General features: G+C 51.6%; 1 long non-coding RNA gene across 1 annotated transcript; it reads right to left on the reverse strand.

The window, feature by feature from the left end:
- Nucleotides 1-235: 235 nt before the first annotated feature.
- On the reverse strand, nt 236-4,586 carry LOC114018883. The gene is made up of 3 exons (XR_003564083.3): nt 4,429-4,586; nt 3,207-3,308; nt 236-1,149 (listed from the first exon to the last, which is right to left on the reverse strand). It is a non-coding gene; the product is annotated as an uncharacterized LOC114018883 (long non-coding RNA).
- Between the last annotated feature and the right edge of the window lie 6,524 nt (nt 4,587-11,110).

The raw sequence follows: 11,110 nt of genomic DNA on the forward strand, positions 1-11,110 counted from the left end.
TGCTGAATCACTTCCTCCCCTCTGTCTGTCTTCTCTGTTTTGGCTGCAAGCCATTCAGGAGCAGAGGCTATCTCTTACCACATGTTTGCAAACATAGTAAAACACCACGGGCGTAATCTGGGCTGGGGCCTCCGTGGCAACCGTAACACAACTAATAAATAATTCACTGTGTACCCCAAAGGAATAAATGCTCGCAAATGGAGCAACACCAAAAGGCCATCAATGTACAGTACACTTGCTTTCATTAGTTTTTACTTCTGGTTGAATTGCATGTTTGTAGCACAGGAAGGATTCGGACTTTTTCGTCTCCACACAAAGGAGTTTGTGAATCTGTCGTCATTGTTCACTGTGACAATACAGGGAGAACTTCCCAGAAGAAAGGAAATCAGATCACCAAGGGCCAGATCCATCCACCCATGTAAGGGTGGTGTCTTCCTTCCATGGGCCAAATTCTGCTCTCTCTTACTCCAGTGTAGACCCAGAGTAACTTCATTGAAATCAATTGAGTTTCTCTGCTTTATGACCGTTTTAGAGACGATTTTTAGCCCTGAAGGCCAGATTCCGTTTTCTGTTACACCAGCGTAAATTCAGGGCAACGCTGGTCCAGATCCTCGGCTGGTGCAACTCAGCATACCTCCAATCAATGGAGCGACACTAATTTTTATCAGCCGAAGATCTGACTCTATTAACTTCAGTGAAGTTACTCTGAAGTTACACCAATATACATGAGACCAGAATGTGGCCTGATATACGTATTGAATACCACTTTGGTTTGAGAAGGGTAACATATTCTCCCTGGCCCCAGTATAGAGCATGGAGTAAGTTTTCGAGGCAGCAGTTATAGCAGATGCTGAGCATCGGACTTAATTTGTCTTTCATGCTGGGAAATCCTTGTGGCAAGGGGTTAGTAAGGACAATTCATATTGTTATACAAATGCAAGATGGATTTACTGGTGAACACGCATTTCCGATCGCTGGGGAGCAGACCAAGACCCTCGCAGAGTCAGAGAGAAAGAAGGCCTCGGGCTTCCAAGGAGGGCCCTGAGGCCATCTACCCTCAGGATCCGCAGGGCTGTTCAGGGCCGAGCGTCTTGTTCCTAGCGACGGCGCCTGTCACTCGGGGGCCTTCTGATATCACTGTGTTTACATCTGAAAATGCAAGCACAAGAGAGGAAAGAGGAGGAATCCGCAATGTTAGCCGTGGGAATTAAAAGGCCTTATCCGTCATATGGACAAAGCTTCGACATCAGCTAGCAAGGAGGCTACGTTCCAAGCCTTACAGCGGGAGATTGTAACACAGAACAGGGGAAAGCTGAGGCTAGGTCTACACTGAAAATGCTACAGCTGCACACCGGCACCTGTAGCACTTCAGTGTAGACACGACAGTGCCGGGAGGGGTTCTCTCGGGGCTGTGGTTAATCTACCTCCCCAAGAGGGGGTAGCCAGGTCCACGGAAGAATTCTTCTATCGAACTAGCGCTGTCTACACAGAGACTTAGGTCAGCCGAACTCTGAGGGGGGGTGGATCTTTCACACTGCTGAGCGACGTAGCTGTGTGGATCTAATTTTCTGGGGAAGACTAGCCCTGAGAACAGGAGCCCAGATTTATATTAGAAAATGTTTTCAGTCTTAAATGGCCCAGCCAGCAAAGCTTCCAAGCGTCGGCAAAAACGGGCTCTTGTAGGTATAGTTTATTTCACTCACTGAACCACTATAAGCAGCTCCATTGAGTCCAACAGAGCTATGCTGATTTACACCAGCTGAAGAGGAGTCTATTAGCTTAAAGGGGAAGTTTAAATACCACTGCCCGGGCAACTTATCTGACACCAGTTAAACTGCGATTCCAATGCTGGGCCTCTCTGCGGCCCCACCCCACCTGGCTTTCAGTGAGCCTGTTGAAAAAACTCTTTGTTTTTCAGTCACAAACAGCGATGTTGACATAAGTAGGCTGGCATAAGCTTCATGGCCACACCTCCTGCTGCTGCATATGGCAATACAGGTTGATACTGTCAAGATCTGAACTCACTTACACTTAGGGTGACCAGATGTCCTGATTTTATAGGGACAGTCCCGATTTTTGGGTCTTTTTCTTATATAGGCTCCTATTACCCCCTACCCCCGTCCCGATTTTTCACATTTGCTGTCTGGTCACCCTACTTACACTAAAGCAAATCAGGACAAACTGCACTGAGTTACACTGGTGTAAACCTGGTGTAAGTGAGAGGAGAATCAGGCTCATTACCTTGACCACATAAACCCATCACTCACTGCTTCTCTTAGAGCTTGAGCAAATGATTTGGAGCCCTTCTTTGGACCTCACTTCTTGTGCCTCAGTCTCATCAATCTACTATCCAATTGCTGCCACATTTTAAAATCTAATCTAAGACTCCTGAGCAAGGGTTCGGACAGCAATTCAGTTAGCCTTATCTTATCGGAAAGTGGTGCACGCTTGGTATATTCTACAGCAATTTAACAGGAATAAAAGTGCAAGTCTGTCAAGTGACAGCCATATTTTGTGTCTCCAAGAGCTGATCAGAAAGGAGGGAATGTCCCAGCTGATTCAGTGGCTAGTAGCAAGGTATTGAATTTCAGGCAGCTGGGAGAGCCGCAGGCCTCCTGGGTATTGCATGAGCCATCTGCAAAGTCATGCTGACATCTGTGTTTTAAATAACTTCCTCTAACTGATGCAGCCAGCGGATGGGGGTAGGGCTGAATTTGGTAATGAAAATAAGAGATGTGTTTGCCTGGTGTGTGGTAAGGCATTTTGGCATCAAACAGGAAGCCTGCTGGGGAGACCTAGATCTGGGAACTAGAGGGTGCTAAGTGCTTAAACAGCTTATACCTAATCTGCCCTTTGATTCTATGTGGGTCAGTTCAATGTGAAGTTCAAGTAAATTTATGCTGGGATTTTTTTTAATGGCGCCTCCTATTGGGCAAATAGACAAGTTTTGAAAAGACTTCAGCTAATCAAAAACAAAGCCGTGTCTGTAAGGAAATGTGGGGGTGGGATATTGCCTGTCCATAATAATTTGCAGCCTGCCCAAACTTACATGCCTGGCTATGGCACTGCCATGCAGCAGAAGTAGGAATAGACCCTAAGTCTCCTGAGTCCCGACCGGCTGCATCCCATCTCCTTTCTAATCTAGTATGCTTGTTGCCCCCCACCACAGCAATCTTCACGACAGCTCCAGCAAGTCCATTACTTACTTTGGTTCTGGCTGTGGTCCGCTGAGTGGGCCGGGGTGGCAGGGGGCTCCTCATCTCTGTGGCCACATAGGCTCCCAATCTTTGCTGCCACATACCTGCAGCCTGCAGAGAGAAAGGAGACCATTGGTTTTTATTCCTCAAGCTAAGGGCAAATATTTGTTGGCCCCTGTGGGGCACTGGGGAAAAGAAGCTGCACAAGGCATCAAGGTGGTAGGGGTGTTCACAGGAGCAAATCATCCCCTCTCTGATCCTACCTGAGCTAGGGACCCAATAAGTCACCTTTTCAGCCATGGTGGGAGTCAGGGGGGATGTAACAAATGGTCAGCAAAATGTCCAGTTTGCAATAGAATCAATAGAATCAAGTTACACCATTCAAGGTAAAAGCTTGGGGCAAAGACTTTCCTTCTGTTCTGTGTTTGTACAGCACCTAGCACCATGGAGTCCTGCTCCAGGACTAGGGCACCTAGGTGCTATGCTAATACACGTCCATTTCTTGTCAGGGTTGGAGAAAAAGCACTGAGAGAGCGAGATTCGCACTGATACCACAAGAGATCTTGGCCAAAAAGCACAGAAGTGAAGGTAGTTGGTCGCAACTGGACAAAATGGGCCTGGCTGCACACTTACTAGCTCCAGTTTCATCCTGTGTAATTCTGTTAATTTCAGCAGGATTATTCCTGATTCACCCTGGTGCAAGTCCACAGTCAGACCCAAAGACACTCAGTGGAGTTGCTCCTGTTTTACACCCGCGTAAATGAGATCAGAATCAGGCCTAATGATTTTTTTTTTAATTAATGAGCAAAGTTTTACTTTATTCCTTAGATAGTACCCCCCCCATCCCCCCCTCCACTCTTCCCCTCCCCTGCCAGACCCAGCTAGACCAAGTATATGATGTTATTGTGGGAAGGGAAAGTTGTGGAGAGCGCCAGCTGATAGGACTTTACCTCCCCTTGCAGGGTGACCCAGCAGGTATCACAGAAGCCTCGCTTTTGTCCACGGCTGGGATATACCCCACTGTGGAACAGTCCCTCCCCGCAACAGTGAAGACAACACCCGTGTAAGGAAAGACTCTTTGCGAAGGCCTGGCAGCTCAGACTGCATTTCAAAGAATTCACTCATCATCCCACGAACTGCAGGCACCAGTGATAGTCGGGGGCACACACGTATTTACAAACCAAACCTCCCCCTCTGCTCTGCTTTGTCCAACCCAAAGAGGTTTCCTTACCATTGATAATTACTCAGACCATCTCTGCGGGGCTTCAGCCTGGCTGTGCTTTCTTGCTGCTCGGGCTCGGCCTCTGCTTGTCTCTCACACTCAGCTGGGCTGTGGTTTTATTTTTTAACACACTATTTCCTCCCTCCCCGGACGGACGTTGCCCCAGTAACATGAGTCATGTGGCTCGAAGGCCAGAGGATGTTGTGTAAATCTTTGCTATTGTGCCCTCCAGGTAGGGCTGCGAGGAACAGAGTTTAGATCCTCCCCTGGCCTGGGTTTTGATCTAACCTACGTCGGTGTATTGCCCAGGTTATACAGGGGTTGGTTAGGCACGCAGAACCTTTGTATCTAAATGGAAGCAGCCGTCCCTGCTGTAGCTCCACTCACTTACGTGAAGTTACACCATTGATGCATTTGGCCCAAGCTGTGGGACTTGCTCCGGATGCCCGAGAGCGATCCAGGAGTTAGCTGTTGTTCGAGCATGGTTCTGCCTCCTTAAAAACACACGTCGGGGTGAATCCCAGTCTCTGAGCTAAGCCAGAGGATGTGGCCCTGATGCAGTGCTTATCTGTATAGATTAGGCGTGAAGGGAGAGGAAGCTGGAGCCTCCTTCTGTATTGTCCATCCAATGTCCACCTGTCCCCATGTCTTCCTTCCAGAGCAAAGATCTCTGTGGTCCACATGGACCACATATATTACATCCCCCCTCTACCCCCACGCACAATCCTATCCCCTCCTTACACCATTTCCACAATTTGAGAGTCCGGTCGAAAAGGGAACCTGGCAGCGTCCAGTCAGATCTACTGACCGGACGCTAAAAGTCCAGTTACCGAGGGTAGGGGGAAAGTGGCAGCCTATCACCCGGCCCTGAAGCGGTGGCTGCCATGGCAGAACACATGCACCAGCTCGGGCTGCAGGCCACCCCTTGGAGGAGCACAGTTTGCAGGGCTGTGGCAGAGGACAGAGTGCGGGGGCTCACGGCGAGCAGGGGAAGGGGTTCCCAGCAGACATGGAACATTCCCCGAGAGGGAAGGGAAGCAAACTGCCCCGCCAGCCAGCGCTTCCCCCAGCCGCGCTCTCAGGCAGCGCCGGGGCGGGGAGGGTTCGAGCGGACGGGAAAGGGGGCTGCTGGGCAGACAGCTCAGAGGGAGGTGGGGAGCTGCCAGGCAGGAGGGTCATGTCCTACCTTGCCAGCAGAGCTGCCTGGCTGCTCCCGTCTGGCCGCAGCGCTCTTCTGACCTGCACTCCAATGCGGCTCAGGTTTGCAAATCCCTTGGGGCTGGAGTTGAGGAGGGAGACCAGCAAGCAACAGGGGGTGGAGGGGAGAGGAGTGAATAGGGGGCAGGGCCTTGGGGAAAGAGGTGGTAGACATCTGTGCCTGCAGAGCTGCATCAGCAGGATTGCTGCATTTCAGAGACAGCTTTTCCTCCGGAGAGATCTGCCATCGCAGTGAGGCTGCTGCATCCCCAGCTCATCGCTCTGCAGGGCTCACCCCCATGCCAGGCCCAACACAGTCTTAATGGGGCTCAGCGTCCCGCTGCTTGGCAACCCTATTGCAGTTCTGCTGCTCTAAGAGGAGCAGCCCTTCGCTCAGCATCTCTTAGCTGGAGGGCAGATGTCTCTGTTGAGGGCCTCTTTGCAGAGAGGGCCCACAGGAGTTCCTGCAGACTGTTGCTAAGGAGATGCACATGCTGTGCTCTCTCAGGGTACATTTTCTTTTGTGCTTTTTTGTCATTGTTTTCCATAGGGTAGTCTGAAAGCCTGTGCTTTGCTCTTTGAGTGTGGAAAAGCAGCTATTCTGCCAACACACAGCCAGGCTGCACTAGGGGTGAGGTTGCAGCCATACTGGATCAGATCCAAGGTCCATCTACTCCAGTATCCCGTCTCCAACAGTGGACATCACCGAATCATAGAATATCAGAGTTGGAAGGGACCTCAGGAGATTATCTAGTCCAACCCCCTGCTCAAAGCAGGACCAGTCCCCAATATTTGCCCCAGATCCCTAAATGGCCCCCTCAAAGATTGAACTCACAACCCTGGGTTTAGCAGGCCAATGCTCAAACCACTGAGCTATCCCTCCCCCCCGATGCTTCACCGGGAGGTGTAAGAACCCTTCAGAAGGCTGATATGGGATACCTGCCTCCCGCTCCCCCCACAGGTCTCTAATATTTAAAGATTGGCTTAAACCCTAAAGATTGGGTGGGGGATTAAAACAAAAACAACCCCCCCAACCCATAACACAGCACACAACTAACAAAATCCGGTACCTTCATGAGCAGCCTGAGCCAAAGACCAAGAATTAGATGGACACGAAAAACCATCTTTCCCCTCCACTCAGCCCAGTCACTGCTGGGACACACTGACCTGTGAGCACTGCTGCTGGCTACGTTATGCCTGCTTTGCGGATACAGAAAGGACCGCAGCTCTCACGACTGTCAACCTTTCACCTTCGCGAAAGAACTGAAAAGAACAAGGATGATTGCAGCCCACATCTTGTGGTTTGCTAGGACTAGATGCATCTGTGCTGAGTCTTTACCAGGCAGTCTGATTTGCTCTGGGCCTTTGGGATTGAATATATTTCCGAGGGAGTTATCGTTTGGAGACTGTATGTACTGCATAAGGCAGGGGAGTCTTGGGTTTTTGCATTACTGACACAGCACACTAGATGGCGATAGATTAAAGAGAAAAGGTCTGAGGTGCAAGCCGATCTCATGATTAATGGCAGAGAAATTCACCAAGCCTAAGGCATGAACTGCGCAAGGAGGTCATGGGCTAAAGAGAGAAGCCAGTAGTGAAATACCAGAGCCACTGTGTATAGCCAGCACTCGCTAAGTACTCCCAGGGTGATGACACAGAAGCATCTGTACAAATTATAGACCTCCCCGCTGGTACCTAAGAAGGCTCCTGGCCCATCTTGCATGCCCTTGTGTCATGTTCCCCTTCTGAAAATGTGATGACTCTGCAAAAATGGCACCTTCTTAATCAACAGGTCTGCTCCCTGTGTGTATTCAGAGTCTGGCCTACTGATTTGGGTGACAAAAATACATTTGTACTATTTTTGTTTTACTCTTGCTAGCCACGCAGAGCAACCCAGCGAAGGGAGAGTGAGCTGGATTTTATTCCATCTCATGCATCATCAGCTGCATTGTTCACCAGATTCCAGTTACAGAATCTGTATTATGTATTGACGTCACTTCATGAGCCCAGAAGAATCCAGCTTGACTTTTAGGTCCCAGGGTGGATTTGCAGGGATGTAGTTAGAAAAAGACCTCTCCAATTTTTTACTGAGCAAATTTTACTTGGTGCCTCTAAAGGACAATAAATACAGTCAGTAAGGAAACCAATAATGCCATTTTTAGAGTCCCCTTCTGGGGAATAACCACATTTTGGTCCTGATTCTCCTCGCATTCACCTGGGTGTAAACCAGGACTAACTCCATTATAGCCAGTGGACAAATTGTGGTGTAAAATGAGTGCGAGAGGAAAACCAGCCCACTCATCTATATTCTCTTTAATGTCTCTTTGTTCTTGAAGGGGCAAAGATGCTCCTGTACTTCAAAACCCTCTCTTAAAAATATTGGGCTACAACCTATTCTCTGGGAAGGCTTGCCTCGGACCAGATCCTCGTACGTCAGCATAGCTCAGCTGAATCAGTGGACCTCTAGCCTTATGTGCATGCCTGCAACTGCTGTGGATGCGTTTTTGAGCTATCAGATTACGCATCTGCCATTAGAATCTGGTTCTTTGCCTAAATTAGTCTTTTATGATCTCCGGCCATTGCACGGCTATTGGTGAAGCTCCAGTGGGAGAGAGGCAGAAAGTCCGGCTTTTCTATGGTTTGTTTCCCGTCCAGTGTTGAGACAAAACGCCATTCTGAGGAGCTCGCCGCTCCGCCCGCACCGGCGTGGTCTCACATGAACAGTGCGTATGAAGTCACACCGTCAGGGGTGGGATCATGCAGGCAGGGGTGGGGCCACACAGTTCCCAGAAGCAAAGGCGGATTAGGGGTTTGTGGGGCCCTGGGCCAGAGCAAGTGGGGGCCCCTCCCTACCCCTTCCGCCTGCAGTCCTCCCCCCTCCCCTGGCACTCTTGCCGAGAAACTGGGTTGGGGGGTTGGGGCTTCCCCCCCTCCCCGGCAGGAGCGCCGGGCAGGCGGACTGGGTCGAGGCACGAGGGTGCCCATTCTTCGAATTGGCTGGGGCCCCATTGGCCCAGTGGCTAATCCGCCAATGCCCAGAAGTACTGGATGTACTGGATTGTCTGCTATTCTGGGGATGCTGCTGGCCTTTTAAGTACCGTGTTATCTAGCCGGGCTCAGTGCAGTTTTCCAGTACAGTTTCCATGACCACTGTGAAGAGGGAGGCCCCACCAATGACCCATCACCCCCTCTGGTTGCAAAACCTGTCTCTGCCACTGGTGTCTCATGTCCTGGTAGGACGGGGGGGCAAACTTTTTGGCCTGAGGGCCACATCAGGTTTCCAAAACTGTATGGAGGGCCGGTTAGGGGAGGCTGTGCCTCCCCAAACAGCCAGGTGTGGCCCAGTCCCCGCCTTCTATCCAACACCCCTCCCCCCCACTTCTCACCCCCTGACGGCCCCCCCGGGACTCCTACCCCATCCACCACCCCCTGCTCCCTGTCCCCTGACCAACCCCCGGACCCTCCACCTCTGACTGCCCCCTGCTGCCCCATCCAACCCCCCCCCATTCCTGACTTGCCCCCCAGGACCTCTGCCCCATCCAACCACCCCTTCTCCTTGTCCCCGGAACCCCTGCCCCTGACTGCCCCCCGCCACCGCATCCAACCCCCCCTCTCCTTCCTGACTCCCCCCCCCAGGACCCCTGCTCCATCCAACCCCTCTGTTCCCTGCCCTCTGACTGCCCCGCCCCCATCCACACCCCCGCCCCTTGACCGCCACCCCTAACTCCCCTGCCCTCTCTCCAACCCCCAACTCCCTGCCCCCTCACTGCGCTGCCTGGAGCACCGGTGGCTGGTGGCGCTACAGCCGTGCTGCCCAGAGCGCCGGGTCAGGCCGCGGCTCTGCAATTGCGCTGCCCAGCCACCCAGAGCATGGCACCGGCCGCACGGGGCGCTGAGACTGTGGGGGGAGGGGCTGGGGGCGAACCTCCCGGGCCTGGAGCTCAGGGGCCGGGCAGGAGGGTCCCGCAGGCCGGATGTGGCCTGCTGGCTGTAGTTTGCCCACCTCTGTGGTAGGAACTAGCAGAGACTTAGGGCAGGTCTACACATAAGACACTGCACTGGTGCAGCTGCACCACGGTAACACTTAACGGAGGATGCCCCTGTGTTGACAGGAGAGCGTCTCCCGTCTGTGTAGTTAATCCACTTCCCCAAGAGGTGGTAGCTATGTAGATGGGAGAAGTTCTCCCGTTGACGTAGTGCTGTCTACACAGGGGGGGTTAGATCGGTACAATTGCATTGCTCCGGGGGCGGGGGGGTGGATTTCTCTGAGCAATGTAGTCATACCAATATAGGTCTGTAGTATAGTCCTGGCCTTACACTCAACAAGATAAGAGGCAGGGCCCATCCCAGAATCATTAATAATGATCCTTCAGGACAGCTGTCAGAGCAGGGCACATTCAGAGGTGCTTGTGGTTTTCTTCACCCCTCTGCATTTTTCAAATGTTGGAAAAAGTTAGGAAAACTCGGCCCTACCCCGACCCTCATTATTTCTTATTTTTGCTGCAGCTCCTGGATTCTGGCTGGACAGAAAGTGCCCCATTATTAGTATTCTTTCCCCCCATCCAGCACCATAAAGGTGCACAGGTCTGTACCCAATGAAGAAGAGATGGAAATTAGACTGCCCCAAAGCACTCGTAAAGCTAATTAAATATACCGCAAGGAGGGCTTTTTTTTTCCAAGGCATTTTCAATCTAACTGGATTTGTTAGTCTCTAAGGTGCCACAAGTCCTCCTTTTCTTTTTGCGGATACAGGCTAACACGGCTGCTACTCTGAAACTTGAGAAAATGTCAGAAATCCCATGAAAAAGAACTCTTTCTCACGTGCTTTCCAGCCTAGTTGTCAGGCTCCGGGTTCTAGGCAGTCAGGCCGGGTGATGGGAGTCGTGGTCAAAGCCAGTCAAAGAGCTGAGACTGGGCCAAGGGCAGCAATGAAACCGGGGTCCAGGGACTGGCCGTGGGTCAGAACAGGGGTCTGAGGTCCATAGACAAGCCAAATCAGGGTCATAATCAGAGTCTGGATGCAAGTCAAAGGTGGCTTGGAGTCAGTCCAAGGACCTGGGGGTCAAGAGGCTGGTGCAAGGCTGGAGCAGGGTCAGAATAAGGCCCGGACAAGGCTGGAACAGGAGCAGAGATAGGGTTGAGGGCCGACGAGAAGTCTAGGGCATCTGTGATGCTACGAGGTGGCAGGCGAGCGCCTAGCTGAGCAGGGCTGTTGCACAACCTAACTTGCAGCTCTGGTGGTGAGGGTGAAGTATCTGTGCCCTGGGGTCATCTGACCTGGGCCCTGTCCAGGGAAAGGCCACTGCAGCACGCCTGGTTGGTGAGTCAGTGCATGCTCTGCTGGAGCTGTTATTCGCTATTCATGGTCACCCATGCGAATAGGTTTCCATTGGCCGGATTCTTTGGGAAACAGCTGTACTTTGCTCACATGCACGTATTCACGTGCGGGCAAAGGGATTCACGTGTGATCAAGGATATGTGCTGTTCACTACTT

The sequence above is a fragment of the Chelonia mydas genome, chromosome 16, assembly GCF_015237465.2.
Source record: "Chelonia mydas isolate rCheMyd1 chromosome 16, rCheMyd1.pri.v2, whole genome shotgun sequence".
Taxonomy (NCBI): domain Eukaryota; kingdom Metazoa; phylum Chordata; order Testudines; family Cheloniidae; genus Chelonia; species Chelonia mydas.